This window comes from Emydura macquarii, unplaced genomic scaffold, assembly GCF_026122565.2.
Source record: "Emydura macquarii macquarii isolate MOO-44397 ecotype Brisbane River unplaced genomic scaffold, CSIRO-AGI_Emac_v2 contig_973, whole genome shotgun sequence".
NCBI classification, from domain to species: Eukaryota; Metazoa; Chordata; order Testudines; family Chelidae; genus Emydura; species Emydura macquarii.
Genome location: NW_027131110.1, coordinates 1,468,444 through 1,485,567, shown reverse-complemented (window position 1 = coordinate 1,485,567; position 17,124 = coordinate 1,468,444). Strand labels below are relative to the sequence as shown.

The 17,124-nt window shown below is 44.8% G+C and overlaps 1 long non-coding RNA gene across 1 annotated transcript; it reads left to right on the top strand.

Annotated features, from left to right (window-relative positions):
* Window positions 1-9,338: 9,338 nt before the first annotated feature.
* LOC137150587 (uncharacterized) lies at window positions 9,339-10,572 on the top strand. Its single transcript, XR_010919030.1, has 3 exons — window positions 9,339-9,476; window positions 9,838-10,006; window positions 10,101-10,572. It is a non-coding gene; the product is annotated as an uncharacterized lncRNA (long non-coding RNA).
* Window positions 10,573-17,124: the final 6,552 nt, after the last annotated feature.

Below are 17,124 nucleotides of genomic sequence, written 5' to 3'. Positions count from 1 at the left end.
GTGCAGTTTTGCTCCTTTTAGGATGTTATTTTTATTAGTCGTCGTACTCTTACCACGTCATCGTTCACCTTTATTATCACTGTGTGGATGCATGTCACTGTGCTATCGATCAGTTATTTTAATGCAAATACTCACCCTAAATATTTATCAGTAAAGAAGTGGTATTATTTTTAGGCAGGATACCTGTCTCTTTAATATTGTACTTGCTATGATTCTTACAGTGATTTTTCATTCTACCTTTCTCAACTTACTTTTGTAGAGCAAGATTCTTCTGTTGGATCATGTTCCGGGATGACTGATTTCCTCTCCTGGTGTCAAAACTTCTTTTGCCATTGTTCCAGCAATGGGGTTTGCCTTTTGCAACTGTTTATTTTGCCTCTCACTCCAGCCCCTTGTCACATCTTGTTGATTGTGTGCAGAACTTCATTCTCAGATCTTCCAGATGGGAATTATGCTATTGTGACACCGGGTGGAATATCAATGACCATTTGTAATATTACTGAACCAATATTCTTGAATTACAAGGAATACCATATGACATCTGACATGCAAGGTATCTCTTGTACAGTCAGGATTTGCTAAGGTAGATAATCATTCCAGAGGGGTAGCCGTGTTAGTCTGTACACAGCAAAAACAACGAGAGTCCTGTAACACTTTAAAGACTAACACATTTAATTTTTGTAGGCGTAAGCTTTCGTGGGCTGTAACCCACTTCGTCAGATGTAAGGAATAGGAATCAAAAGGCAGGTATATATATACAGCCAATAGATAATCATGATAGATAGATAGAAACATGTTTCTATGTATGTGTCAGCTTTCTATTATGAGTTGTAAATATGTATGTGTAACCCCCAAGGACATTACCTACATTCCTGGGGCTCTGTTTTGCTACCTCAGGGAGGGGGGGGTCAAGGCAAACTCAGAGTCTGCCCAGCAACCAATAGGGATGGAGATGCCCCTCCCAGGGAGCCCAGGAGAGGGGAGAGACTATTTTTGGGAATAGTCTGGAGCCAGGGGGGAAAAGGCTGGGTTGGCTGTGTGGGGAGCTGGTGAGCCCAGGTCTGCCTCCAGGGTTCCCCCTGAGAACTGGAAAACAAGATCCTTCACCTTCAGCCCTTCCTGCGCCAAGGTATCTTCCTGTTTGTAGACCACTGTTGGGGAAAATTCCCCCAGCCGGCTGAGTTAGCTTCCTAGGTGTGAGAGTCACCGCATGGCAAGCTCTGCTCTGACTGCGAGCCTCTAGGTCCGTGCCCTGCTGTGAGTCTTCTTGGGCACTGGGGTGGGAGACTAAAGTTTGGAGTTTTGGTACTGTGCACATTGAGCATTGCACCCTTTTGCATGCAGAGCATCCCTGCCAGCACACAGCAGTTGTCTGTGTCTAGCCAGGTATGCTGTGACCAAGAAGAAAGTGTCGCTAGCCTTGGGATTGTGGAAAATAGCAGCTTGTATGTTCAGAATAGCAGATTATCTGCTGGGGGAGGGAAATTCTTCAGTGTTCTGTCTGTGGAGCAGGCAGAGGGGGCCTCGCAGTTTATGCTGGTGGAGGATTTGTCAGTTGGTGTACCAGAAGTGGTTCTGGATTCAACTGAAACCCAGGAGGGAAAGGTTCCTAAGCCTTCCAGAGGGGTAGCCGTGTTAGTCTGTATACAGCAAAAACAACGAGAGTTCTCTAGCACTTTAAAGACTAATTAAATTTGTTAGCTAATTAAATTTGTTGCTACAGAACTCTCGTTGTTCCTAAGCCTGTGTCTGTTGGGGGCAATGACTTGCCCATGGGGGAAGCTACCCTGGTCTCCAAAAGTTTGTCTGGATACAGCCATGTGGGCTGGGACAAAAGGGGGAAAATTTCAAAGGGTTGGAATGTTGAGAACAGCAGTTTGTCTGCAGAGAGAGAGTTCATCTCCAATGGTCTGTGCCTCTCAGTTTATGCAAATTGAGGGGGTGCCAATTGTCTCAGGTTTGGTTCTGGATTTAACTGAAACCCAGAAAGAGTCTGTTAGGGCTCAGGGAATGTTTCTTTTAAGCAGGCCCTGGATGAAAAGGGTAGGGGCGGAATTTCTGTGAAAAATGATTTGTTACCTGAAACTGCTCCTGAAGGGATAAAACCTCCTGGCAGCTTTTGCCAGCAGTTTTCTGCAATTGAAGGGTGTGAAAGCGAGTTGATGAAGTTAGCTCAGGATGAGTCATTGCCTGTAGCAAGCGACAGCTCAGATGTTGGGAACAAATGGTTCAGTTTTTAACTGCCAGAGCTTTTCCGATGTGGATAGATTCACTGATTTTGTTGTAGAAAAGTCCAGTTTGGAGATCTGAAAAAAGGTTCCAGATGGAGTGGAAATTATTAGAAAGCTTAAACAGCCTGTAACCAAGTGGCTGTGCTTGAACATTATAGTGGGGAGACATTAATGTTGGAACCTGAATGTCTCCAGGCTGTTAGCTCTGTGAGTGAATGGACAGTGCCACAGTTTCAGCAAAAAGACTGGGCAGCGGAAGCTACACGGCAGGATGGATGTGCTGTTGGAAAAAGAGGGGGTGGCAGACAAACTCTCACCTCTGGATACTTTGAATACATCTTGTAGTCTCTTAGTGGACTCAGGTACATTTGGGGCTATGTGGAGTCAGAGATTGGCAAAGGAGGAACATCAGAACCCTGTTTATGAGATGCTGGTGAAAAAGGTGGATGTCTCTTTAAAACCAAGCCCAGACTTGAATCAGATAACAGTTAAGACTTTGGGGGGGAGAGCATTTGTTGTATTGTTTGACATCAACATGCCAAAATCATAGTAATTCGTGTGAGATCTGCCATGTCAGGTACTGTTAGAAAGGATGTAACGTGCTGAGTAAGATGATAACACTTATGTTCATGTGTTATGTGTGAAATGGAAATTATGGATATATTTAATATATCTGTATTTCAAATTGTGCTGGCTGGGACACACCCCAGACAAAGAGGAAGCAGGACAATAGCCTGCTTAAAGGCCCATTAAGACACTCACAGAAGCAAAGGGCCCAGGAAGAAACTCAGGGCAGATCTGAAGAGTTACCAGGATTGGCCCATGTGACTCTGGACTCCATTTTATTTCCTGTAAGTTTCCACAGGCCGCATGGCCAGGCACAAGAGGGTATATAAAATCAAACCACAGAAACCATTTTGTTTTCTATCCTGAGCTTCAGCCACCTACCTACCTCTGGATCAAGTCATCTGCAACTGAAGCTGTAACAAAGGACTGAGACCCATCCAGGTACTGGATGTATACCAGAGGGGACTATACAAGCCTGCAACTCCACATTTCTTCTAGAAACCTGATGTATATGGACTTTCAATCATTTGTATGCATCTGATTTGCTTTAACCCTTTAACATTCCTCTCATAGTTTGTTTCTTTCTTTTTACAATAAACCTTTAGTTTAGATACTAAAGGATTGGCTGGCAGCATATTTTAGGTAAGATCCAAACTTATATTGACCTGGTGCTGTGGCTGACCCCTTGGGGTCAGAGGGAACCTTTTTAGTAAAGAGCATAGAATTTAAATAACTGGTCTCTTTACTGGACCTAGTGGCTAATTTGGGAACCAGGAAACTGGAATGCAGTAAAGGGGGCTGTGGGCATTTGTGGACTGGCTTCCTGATAACCAGAGTGGGGAATCAGAAGCAGTTTGTGGCTGGTTGGGAGGCCTGACTTCAGTGTCACCCACCAGCGCTGGGAGAATCTGCTCTCCTTTTGCAGCCTGCCCTGATCTTGGCATTATCAGTTGGCTGCTCTGGGCATGGACGGGTCACACTTCATACTAAGCATGCAATATAAGATATGTAATGAAGGTTCATAATGTGATAAAAACCACGCTGCTGACCAAATACTACATGTTACGTTTTAAGACTTCTGCTGTTTAGATGTTACATTTTCTGCTGCAATTTTCCCAAATGTCTCTACGAAGGCAGCTGTCAATGCAGCTAACAGACTATTGGACTCGAAGGGAGTTGTAAGTGTGATATACCATACAGGGCAACTACACAGCCTTGTGAGTCAGCCAGAGCACACCTGAACATGCCTATATGCCACTCGGTCACAAGATACAAAATAAGGGACAGAGACTCGTTCCTTGTCTTTACTCTGTCTCCTCCACCACCTCTGAGGAAAGGGATGCAGATACTGGAAGACCGAGACTGCAACAAGAAAGTGGAGCCAAGGTTCAGTAACAAGTTGGCCACTGAGAACTATAACATCTACTGTGGTGAGAAAACGGCTTTCTGTTGATGCTGCCTATAGTTACTTGGCATTGCCCAGAGAGAGAAGTATCCTGCCATGGCTACTTATCATCATCAGCACTGTGCCTCCTCCACTCCTTGACCTTCACAGAAACCGTGTGGTTCCTTTCTGCTTTCCAAAGTTTTCCCAGGCCTCTGATCATTATGATGCTGACCTTTGGATGTTACATTGGCTTTCTTTTTTTACAGATTCTTTACAATTCAAGAAAATATCATCTTGAAAACAGCTGTCCTAGGCAAACAAAATTACCTGTGATCAACATCAGTATGGCAGATAAGAAGAGGGTTTACTTTAGGGATGTGAGAGGATAAACATTGAGCTGGTGAGCTGCACTGTCCCCATTTTACAAAGTAATCCAATGTTTAAATGAGGGGTCGGGGAGGACATGCTCATCCCTAAGAACAGGAGCGGCCGGCTGAGGGGCTAGGCAGCGAGGGTGTGCGTGTGGGAGGATGCTGGCCTCTGTCGTCACCTGGCTTGTTCATTAACTGAGTGACCCGGTCATCAACTCAGTAACTCTTTATTTCCCCCCGTCAGTAACTCTTTATCTCCCCCGGTCATCAACACATCAACTCACAGTCTCCCTGTGTTTTCTACCATTCTTACCTATTTTCTTTAAGCTTTTAAACAGTACAAACTATTTCTGAAGTTGGAATGCAATGTGTGTCATAATTTAAGCACACAAAGAGAACAGGTCATTGCAGTACATCAGCAAACACTTAACAGGCTGACCTGCCAACCTTGTGATCTCCCCTCCAAGAGCCAAACCCACTAGATTCTGCTCACCTTCCTTTCCCCGCAACTGAAAGTCACAGTGGAAGGAAATCACAACATTGAACTGTTTAAACATTTCATATTTACAACTCAGAGACTCTACCATCAGAAGGCACCAATATGATCATCTAGTCTGACCTCATGCACAACGCAGGCCACAGAACCTCACCCACCCACTATAATAAACCTGTAACCTATGACTGTGTTATTCAAGTCCTCAAAACATGGTTTAAAGACTTTCAGGTACAGAGAATCCACCAGCCAGTGAGCGGTGTCTATGCTACAGAGGAAGGCGAAAAACACACACACTGTTTGTCAATCTGCCATGGGGGAAATTTTCTTCCCAACCCCAAACATGGCGATTGGTTAAACCCTGAGCATGTGGGCAAGACTGAACAGTCAGATACCCAAGAGAGAGTTATCAGTAATACCTCAGAACTCACTCCCTCTGACATCCCTTCCTAGCCCATTGGCATAGCTATCACCAGTACGCAAAGATCAGTCAATTTCCAAACTACACTGTCCCATCATACAACCCCCTCCATAAATTCATCGCACTAGTTTTGAAGGCAGCTCGATTTCTTGCCCCCACTGCTCCCCTTGGAAGGCTGTTCCAGGACTTCAGTCCTCTGACGGTTAGAAATCTGCGTCTAATTTCAAGTCTAAACTTTCTGATGGCCAGTTTACACAGATTGCTCAGGAACCGAATTTTTACATCCCTAGTTTACAAATATTTCTCTTATTTTTGTAGTACATTCTATATTATTTTCAAACACCATTGCTTTATTTATTTATTTATTTTCCAATTAACATGCCTTGGCTGTTCTATTTCCTGTCCTGATGGACTGTGACGAGTTGCTGAGTATCCTATAGCTGAGCTAAACATTGTGAATGAAATATCGTCTCCACTGATCTCATACAGCCATCTTTGGTGTGACACAAATACTTTGAGCTTATGAAAATTATTCCCTTATGTATCTGTTAGAATTGTCCAAACATTGTACATGTTGCCTTACCTTGATTATATGTTTTTAATTTACATGTCATTCATAATACCTGAAGTCTGATTATTAGATGGATAGATAATACATGTTCACAATTATGCACCTGTTAACATTGTGAAATTTTTTTTTTCTATGAACACTCAGGAAAATCATTTGAGGAAAAAATTGCTCAGGTTTTGGAATAGAAGACCAATAACACGTACCCGGAAGGAAGGAATAAAGGATGCCGATCTACTCTGCGTTGATTTGCTGCAAACTTTTCTTTGGAAGGCAAGGAATATTTTTTCACGTGTTCTACACACACCTCCGACAATCACTGTTCAACATAGACTTGATGTAAATCTAATTGACTACCTATGTAGGCGAGGCAACAAACATATCTGTCAACTACATCATAGTTTCTCAATCTGTGGTACGCGTACCCCTGAGACAGGCAGGGGGTACCCGGGGAAAAACAGAGTGAAGGGGAGGCGGGTGGCAGCTGCCGATTTCTGGGGTAGCTGGGCGGCAGCAGCCCGCTTCCCACCCGGTCCCAACTGGGTGGCATGTGTCAGCCCCCAACTTCTGTGGAAGGCGAGCAGTAGCCCCCACTTCTCGCACAGTCACAGCTCTCTGCTGGGAGGCGGCTGGTAGGCACCAGCTTCTGTGGGAGGTGAGCAGCAGCCCCCCGCTTCCTGCCGGGTCCCAGCTCCCAGGTGGTAGCCCAGTGGCAGCCTCCTGCGTCTCATGAGTTGGGCTTACAGGTGGCTGGCAACCACCAGCACCCCGTCTCCGAGCCAAGGGACAGCCTCCAGCGCCCTGGCTTGAAGACGGGCAGCAGCCACCCGCCCACATCCCTGGGTCCCAGCTGGCGCAGAAGCCTCCTCTGCCGCAGCTCAGATTGGGTATCAGTCGCCCACCTCCCAGGCTGGCGAACTTGCCCAGGTGGCAGCCCCCTTCCCTGGCTCAAAGATTGGTGCACAGGAAACTTGTCAATTTCACTGCTGTATGATAGCCCCAGATTTTACCTGTTAACCTCTTTTCCTCTCTCTCTCTCTCTCATCCTCCTTCCCTGTGTGTCTCTCACCCCTTCCTCCTCTCAAATCTATGTCCAAGAATTTGGCATGGCGCTGTATATTCCCCAGCATTGGCATGCTCCCTTTGGCCAGCAACACCTCTACCCAGGTACATACTTGAGTTGTGCACCCCTGCTGTAAAGATGGTAACCCTACCCACACTAGATCTGACATCTGTCATAACACAGCCTTGTACACTCCGCCCTTCTTCCAACACCTGGCTGACATTAGTCTGTAAATCTAAAAGCCAGTTGAAAATTGAGTGTTGGGGTACTTAGTAAAATTTTCAGAAGTTAGAGGGTACTTGCTTCTTAAACAGTTGAGAAACAGTGAACTACATGACACCTGAGAATACACTCAAAATATTTCCCCAAACCCATATAATTATGCTTTATTTCTCATGTATGTGATCCACTGTGTGCTGCAAAGAGAAACAACAATCCAGATATGTTCAATGAGCAAAGATTTCAAGTCTGAAAAAAGAAATCAACCTCAATTTCTCACCATATAGTGTAATTATCCCTCCCCACCAACACCCTACTCATGCCAGGACTACTGTTAGTATATACACATCTTTTTTATATGCATATCCATTACAACGAATCAAAACTTAGGAAAATAAGTTGACTTACTTTCGATTCAACATTTAATGCAGTAATAACGGATCTATGTTTTGCGATTACCAGGGGGAACACTTTTTTATTCTTCAAAAGGAAGAAAGGTTGTAGCTGTGCACACCATGAAAGAAGCGCTTCATCTCTTTCAACAGTATCATAGCAGTGCACCCGGTGGACATCAAGGAGTTCACAAAACTAGAGTTGCAACGACCTCCAGATACTATTGGCCAGGGATGACAAATGACATCGCAAATTGGGTATGTGAAGTAATTTAACAAAATACCGAAGTATTTAATTTAAAATCACAATGCAAACTGAGACTGTATATTCCAAAGAATGATATTTATACACATGATGTCAAAATGTGAACTCCCTTCCTTAGCAATAGTATTTTCATACAAGAAAGTTACTGTCGTCATATTCTTCCATCCAAACGAGGTTGCACAGTGTCTGGATTGCCAGAAAGTGGGAAAGGAATTCAATGTGGATACCACCCTGAAAAGCAAAAAGGTCAGTGTTTCACTGTGATACGTACATAGTAGTACCTTTCTTCAGAAAAATTATCAGACCTTTCATTGTCAGACAGTTCTGAATATTCTTTCTGACAGCAGCCTAACTGTGAGATGCGTTCTTGTCCATTTCTTTTAATAAGCAGTAAGACATCTTTCAAAGACAGTGTCCTAGATAATTCATTATCATGATTCATGTTTAATATTGCTGGTCGAAGAGGCCTTGTTTTTGGTGCAACGCATGCTATGCATATGGGTGGCATAGTGAGATGTCACAATGACTTTTGTTTTCTTTTTTAACTGTCATGGCATCTTTGTGCAGGTTGATTGTTGTATCTTTCTTCTTATCCCATTCCTGCATTCGTTTCTGGTCTTCTACTTTTCATGTTTTTATTCGTTGGTTTGTCTTCATTTTCTCAAACTGGTAAAGAACCTTCAGATTGAGTGGCTGTTGGAACCACATCAGAGGGTTTCGGGAGCTTAGTGACTATGGGCTTATCCAACACGTTCATTAACAGAAATGCAAAGTATGACTAAAACCTGTACCCCTGCATATAGGGTACTCGGCCCTGGGAATTGGTTGGAATGGATTTAATAGGGCCATTACCTATGACAAAGAAAGGATACCAATATATAATGACAGCGACAGATTATTTTACAAGATGGAAAGAAGTCAGCATATGAGGTGGCAAAGAACATATACAAAATGATCCATAGATTTGGATGTCCACGTCGGATTCTGTCAGGTCGTGGATCTGAATTTGATAATACGGTATAGACATCTTTCTGCAGTTCTTCTTATTGTTTGTTCAACCATGGTTTCAGGTCTCAGATACTGGATGATGAAGATGAGTTTTATTGACGGGGTAATCTTTATGAAATGTGGATTGCTGATGCCAAGTTTATGTAAACAGCCACCTTTTCTTGGACAAACACTGCTGTTGGTAAAGCCATTCACGGTTGTTAAAATGTTCTGTGTTTTGGTCTCTTCATACACACCAGAAATTATCCCCTACATGTGATTGCAGAAACTAATTTTGCAAACACAGATAGTAAACCACAGCAGTTGCATATAACAGCAATGGCGATTAGGAAAAGTAGCATTCCTTTTAATGAGTGTATGTGTATCTTGATGGCTTAACTATTTCTCTTTCAGTTAAACCTTCAGCTTTGCCAAAAATGTAAAATAGAGCGTAGCTTCACCAGCCCACAAACGAACAGACTGGCTCAAAGCACAAACAAATCCATCAAAAGGTAATTTTGGGGAGTGGAAAAATAAGAGTGCCAAAGACAAGCAGAACGCACCATGCGACAAGCTGCAGCATGCTTCTACCTTGTCACTGTCTGTCTATTGCATTGCAAATGTGTTTCCCAGTGTTGGATGGCAACACTGCACAGCAGGTGTGTCGCGCCACTTCCTCGGGCACCGGCTCCGAGGAGGACCACAGCACCTTGTTACACCCACACTGCACATTCGGTTAACACTAACAGTAATGATGCAATTTGAAACTATCCTCCTCACACCCTTTTCGTTACATGTAGTGTGTCGCGCTCAATACTGTAGCAATGCCCCCCCCTTTTTTTAAACAAAAAAATCTATAACCATTTGTTACAGAGCGTTGTGGAAGTGTGTTGATGAAAGCGAGAGTAATTGGGATGAATATCTTGATGGCATTTTATTTTCTTTGCGATCCAAACCAAACATGAGTACCAAAATGTCACCATTTCGACTACTGTGTGGCTTTGAAGCGCTATTTCCAGACCAAGTCCCAGAGAATTACACGGTAAGTGTATTGAATTACCATAACTGTTCTTTTAAATATGTTACTTTGAGAGTCGGACTCTTAGAAATACAACCCTTTCCCTTATTTTGCAAAGTTACCAAATGTCAGTGAACCCAGTGAAGAAGACATAAACGAGTACATCCGAGATTTGGAATCCAGAAAGGATGCAGATGCTGCATTGGCTTTGAAAAATATTTCGGAAGCACAAGAAAAACAGCACAGGCAATATAGTAAAAGACAGATTTCTAAATATGGCAAAACAACATTTGAGGTTGGGCAGAGTGTTCTGTTGCTGAATGCAAGAAGGAGAACAAGAAAGGGAGGGTTGCTGCAACCTACCTGTCGAGGAAAAATAAAGTCACACTGCTACATTTTAGAATTGGATCGGGTGCAGCTTTAATTGTGACACACACACAATCACATAACCATAGCTATGGGGAATACTATAGCCATAGGGAAAACCCAGGTGGCTATAGGGAAGTCAAGCAGCATGTCTGGATGCTGGGCAAATGTACTTCACCTGGCTACCAGATACAAAAGACTTTTATAGGGGTTGCTTAGGTTCATTTACACGTTGATCGTATAGTGGAATTGATTAACAGTTTATACTTGACAGGAAAGACAATTATATGTACAATGGGATACACCAGACGTTTTCACAGGAAAGACCAAAGAGTCACTTGATTATACAATGTGGTTATCAGGTACCCTGGCTATCACCCGAAGATGGGTGACTACACAATACATGTTAAAATGCTAATTTGTATGGAGTAACTTCCTATGGGGCCAGGAAGACGGGGGCACGTACCGATACTTATCAGAACAGGAGATGTCGGTTTACAGACATCAAAAGGGCTAGAGTTTCCCAAAAGGAGTTATCCTGTGGGATTTTAGCATCTTTATCTCAGTCTCAGTTTGGGGCATCCTGTCAATGATTTAACCTGAGGGCTTCCATCACAGTTCATGCTACCCAGTTTCAGGCCAAGCCTTCTATAATCAATTTCAGACCAGGCATTCTATAATCAATTCTATGATTAATTCTTTGATTCCACATACCTATCGTGGACCATACAAACTTACCAGTGTAGTGGGTAAAAGAGTGACACTGGAAACCATGTCTGAGAAAGTTTTAGGATCGATGCACAGTATATGCCACGTGAAAGCATTTAAAGGACCTGCACCACTAGTCACAGAGAACATATCCGAGGAAAACATTGTCATACAAACTGCTGCTGAGGACATTGAAAACAAGAGTCCCCCAGAAGACCTGGGTGAAACGAGTGGTGGCGAATGTCACAGCACTGCTGACAGCATCGTGAGAAGCACTGAGGTCATTAAGACGGGAGAAGAGGATTGTGTAGTGCAAGCACTTGCAATTCACGAAGACAGTGACGTCGATGACACAGTTCTGGAGGCTGGGGAAGACAAAGAATGAAAGGTAAGAACCACAAGCGATAGTTGTAAACTATTTTTTAAGATGCTTGCTTTGGACCACGGTTAAAATTTCCAGTGAATAATGGCAGCATCCACATACAACCCCTATAAGCAGATATGATGATGATAGTAACACCAGTACATTACATAATACCATTGATGATGATAAATGACTCTTACCCGAGTAAGAAGGTAAAGCTACCCTGGCACAGCTGCCACCTCACGCCCTGTGTGGCCCCGCTTCTTCCCATCCCTCATGGACTCAGGGTAATGGAGGCGGGTTGGCTGGGGACGCTGCAGGCCTTCACCAGCGCGGGGCTGCTTCTCTCAGGCCAGGTGCCCAGCCACTGTGGAGCAAGGGGCGGCCGGAGCTGAGTTCGGGGCAGCTGCTGAGCTCTGGCTGGTGTGGAGTTCAGGTGAGGCTGCTCTTTCGCTTTGGCTGGCGCAGAGCTCAATGTCTAAATGACCTCAATATTACTGAAGCCTTATGGACCCCCTGGATTCTTTAGTGCGCCCCCACGGTGCTCCCGCCCCCTAGGTTAGAAACCGTTGGTTTGAGAAACACACATCCACACACACACACACACGTTAGAGCAAATATGTAAGTCCAAAATGGTTGTTTGAAAAACAAGAACAAAAGTCATGGCCCAATATCTAGACGCTTGCACATAGACCCCACCCAATAACCTACCTAAGGATCAGGATTCTTGTAATAATTCCAGGACCGTGCTCATTTTCACCACCGATGAGAGCAATCTCTTGAGTAATGATGGTATGTATAATAAATATTATTTATGGAGTAGTACCAGTCATAGAAATTACAGTGATCATTATCTGGTCAGTGATTTCATATTCTCATTATTACTTATCAGAGGTCCAGTGTGACTCTTGTAAGAGGTGGGCACATATCCCCTGCCTTCCCAACGCAATCAATGAAGAGAAGCTACATGATGAGCACAAGAACAAGTGTGCATAGTTCAGATGTTTTAAAAAAGTTTAAATTGTATCGTTGTATTTAGAGAAATGTTTGCATTTTCTTGGAGTAACACATCTGGCATATCAATGAAAAATAGGAAAGTTTCATATTACTGTTCAAGTCATTAGAGGGGAAAAGATGTTCACAACTCTGTGTCATAACATATGTTTACATAGTTGTTTTTGAAGACGTCTGAAAAATCTTTGTTCTTGATTATATATTTGTATACAATAATAAAGTTTTGAAAATTAGAAGAATACCTCTTTCTTACTATAGTAGGCAGAACTGAAACTTGGTAGAATGAGGCTAAAGAATGGGATAAAGTTATACCAGGGAACACAATTATTGTAAGAACACACTAGGTCGGCCTGCTGGGGGGACTGGTGCTATACATGAAAGAAAGCATATCACCCAGTGAAGGAAAACTTGCAGATGAACCAAATATAAAATGGAATGTCTCTGGATCGTAACTCCACGCTTCATTAATAGCAATATAGCAGTAGGGATTATACTCGCTCCCACCTGACCAGGATGGTGATAGGGACAGTGAAATGGTATGGCTGATTACAGAGACTATAAAAATAAAGAACTGAATAAGAATGGTGGATTTCAACTAGCCCCATATTGAGTGAGTATGTCATGTCAGGGTGGGATGCAGAGATAAAATTTCCAGGCACTTTAAATGTAAGCTTCTTGCAGCAGCTAGTCCTGGAACACACAAGAGGAGAAAACAGACTTCAAAGAGAAACCGCTGAATTAGAAATGATCTGCAAACTTGACACATTCAAACTGGGTTTAAACAGAGATTTGGAATGGCTCTCTCATTACAAGAGGTAAATCGCTTTGCTCACCCATTCTCACCTCCTACTCGACTGTCATTAGGCCCCAAGTACCCGGCTTTCATCCACCTTCTCTATGCACTTGTAAATGTATATGATGCTCCTATGTTTCTCATTTCTACCTCTGCATCTGATGAAGTGAGCTGAGCCTCACGAAAGCTTATGCCTGCTAAAATTAAATGTTAGTCTTTAAAATGCCCCAGAACTCTCGTTGTTTTTGCTGTATACAGACTAACACGGCTACCCCTCTGGCACTCTTCTACAAGAGGAGAGGAAATCTTTGCGTTAGTGGTAAGTGGAGCACGGATGTGGTGCAAGAAGTGAATACAGCCGAACTGCTTGGTAATAGTGGCCAGACCATCATAAAATGAAACACCCATGTGGGAATTAAAACAACAAAGCTGACCACCATGCTGCCATTTCATTGCAGAACGGGGAACGACACAAAAATGAGGAAGTTACTTGAACCCCAAATTAAAGGTAGAGTACTGAAAGTGAAATATGTGAATGGTGCATGGAAACTTTTTTAAAGACACCATAATAGAGGATCAAGGTAAATACATACCACAAATTAAAACATATAGAAAGAAAAGGGAAAAAGTCACAGTAGCAAAACAACTAAGTAAAAGAACTTAAATCCTATGAAGGAAAATAGAAAGGAGTTTAAATGGTGGCAAGTGACATGTAAAAATAGAATTGAGAAGGAGAAATAGGAATCTGAAGAATAGATAAACTGAAAAAGAACAAAGGAAAAAATTTGAAAAGTATATCTGAAGCAGGAAGAGTTTTGTGGCAGTACTGGGGTGGTCACAGGTTTTGTCTGGTTTTGGCATTGGGCATCCTGTGTGCCAGAAACAGACAGGGTCACAAATCTGATGCCAGACACAAACTCTGACAGACAGAGTTTTTGGCACAGCACCGGAGCAGAGCAAGCCGGGCCGGGCCGGGATGGAGGGAGCCGCAGGGAGGGGCCAGGCGCACGGCGGCACCGGCCGGGCTGGGCTGGTTTTTCTCTCGTGTGGCGGGCGGTGCTGTGCCACGAACCCTTCTCCCCCGGAGCACAATGACCCTGGGACCCCCAGAACAGCCCCCTGGAACAGAGTCTCCCAGGGATAGTGCTCAGGGTCCCCTCTGGACACAGCCAGGCAGGGTTTTGGTGCTGCCATGCTGCCACCCTGGTCCGGGTGTGTGCTGCCAATGCCTAGATCTGGCCTCGCAGCGAGGGACCCACCCCTGCTCTGCCTGGAGCTCCCCCTGCGGGACGCCCCTCCTCCCCCACCATGGATGGGTCCTGGGGAATCCTCCACACCCAAAGGGCTGGGCACCTGCTTTGCTGTCAGAGGCGAGTCACAGCCAGCACGGGAGTCGGGGGGTTTATTAGTTCTCAGGGTCACAGCGTAGAAGGACTTTGCTAACAGCTTAACTAGGAGTTACAGCAGCGACCACCTGGAGAGCCCCATTCTCGGGGCTCCCTCCCCGCCAGGCCCGGCCCCTCACGGGGGGACTGGCCTCTTCCCCCCAGCCACCCTCTGAGCCATCCCCTTGCCTGTTCCCAGTCCTTTGTCTCCTTCCCAGGCACGGTGGCCACTCCTCTGGGTCTCCACCTGGCACAGCCTGTTACACCTGGTTGGGCCAGGGCAGGGGGTCCTGGCCAGGTCTGTGTATGTGTGACTGGGGAAGGCCCATCCGCCCTCTAGGAGTCTCTGACGTGATCACACAGCCGGGTCCCATCGCTGACATACATGAGTAACGTATGGGGAAACTGAGGCACACACCCAGCATTCAGAGAAAACCCCAAGAGTATCTCCACTTCGTCACCCCGCCCCACTGCGTACCTTGCCTTAGTTAACTAATCTGTGTTGTAGCCAGGCCCTTGGTCAGAGGCCTGCCAGCCGGCCCAGGGCCTGCCTTTTTAATCATCTTCCCCTCTGGGCCTCCCTCGCTCCCACATTCTCAGCTCAGGCCCCATCTTTAGCAGCTGCTGCCAGAACTCCCTGCGGCTGGAGAGGTTGTTCACATCCTCCTCGTTTCACTGCCTCCACCCAACACCCCAGGCTCACCAGAGAGCTGCAGAGGCGTTTCCCCACTGAGCTCTCAGCTCTACCGTTTCCTGCTGAAATACCGGGCTCCCTTAATTGGCAGGGCTGAGCTCCACATCCTCCAGCACATTTAGACACCGAATCCCCATTGATTTCAGTGGGACGTGATGTCAGTGGGAACTAGCTGCTTTGGACGACTGAGTTGGCAAATCTGTGACCCAATTAATTTTAGGAGATGTTTGTACATCGCATGGTCTAATTCCCGAGAGCCTCCTCGTTAGGTTTTGCCTCAATCAAAATGGTGATAAACTATTATTTTCAATTAGCCTCAAGCCATAGGCGGCCCTCAGTTAAGATGGCTGCAGTTTTCCTACACAGCCCAGGTAGCTGGCAGTTATGATGTTTGATAGCTGGAATTACTTTGCACTTAGAGAGAAACTAGCAGATGTGGACACAGGTATACTTCAAACCAGACCGTTCTTCAATAGACTCAAGACTCACAGCAACAGCGTAGGCTATCCCATAATGCTCTAATCCTGTTAGCTACCACAAACCAGGGAGGACACAAAATACATAACAACAGTGAAGTTACCTGTAGTAAAAATCACTCCAACCTCTTCTCACTCTCACCGAAGTCAGGCCACCCCTAGAGAGGATGGACATAAAGAGGGGATGGATCTAAACCACTGCGGTTTAGAACTGGTGAGGGGAGAGGGGAATAGTGGAGCAGGTGGGAGGTTGAGGTGAGTGCAGAGAATCCAGAGGGACACTGTGTAGGGAAAGATTGAGGGAATGTAAGAATAGGGATGCAACAGGAGGCTGGGGGAATATAGAGGGAGAATTTGGGAGTCTGGGCACGGCGAGGGATAGAACAGCAGGTTCCCACCTCAGGCATGAGGAGACGGCAAAGGGAGTCCATCTCCAAGTGGCTCATGGTGAAGCATACGTCTGTGTGTTCATTTTAAGTTACATTTTGAACCTGAGAAATGCTCACACACAAATTGGGGGTAGGCAGCTTCTCCCTAAAGGCTCAAAATCAGAAGGTAGCTCCCCCAAACACCAACATTTATTAGTATTTTTAATCTCACGATTTTTGAGATCCAACTCATTATTTCTGAATGCTAGGGCTTGCTAGCTCATTATTTCTGAATGCTAGTTTGCTCTAAGCTCATTTACTTGGCTCACCGGTTTTCTTTAAAATACAGAAGTAAATAAATAAAATTCCACATGTGCTACCACCAGTTCAGCTCCAACACCAGTAGGAATGATGGGAAAGTGTAGACCAGACTGGGGGCATTTGAACCAGGGCTGTGTGAACCTGTTCTGAGCACAATGCTAACACAAGAGCCAGGCAGCCTCTGATAACCCTTATGTATACTGGGACCCCCACCATTATGGCACTAAGTGATAGTAATGGTTGGACATTTTAGGGAAACAATCCTGATGGAGACACAGCCTTTGGCTCAGGCTGTCCCCTTTATTGCTAATTGATTACCTGGGTCCCTTCTGTCAGTCTCCTTTAGGTCATGGTAAAGTGAAGGGAGGCTCAATAGATTTGGTTGTTAAAAAATCTGTGACACTTTTAATCTGGTAACACTGTTCTTCAGCTGAAAACCCCCTTTCATGGGTCTGTGAGTTGTATAAGGCCAGTTGAACGGTTCTGGTCCCGTCCGCTAGAGGACAGTGGTGCGTATACACACGCGCCTTCATCACAATCCTGTGAAACATACAAGGCAAAGAGGGAAAAAATGTACTAATCACTGGAACATCCCTGCGAGGGTGCAGGATCGTCTCCGGGGGGGAGGATGTCTCCGATTTAAAAGTTTTATT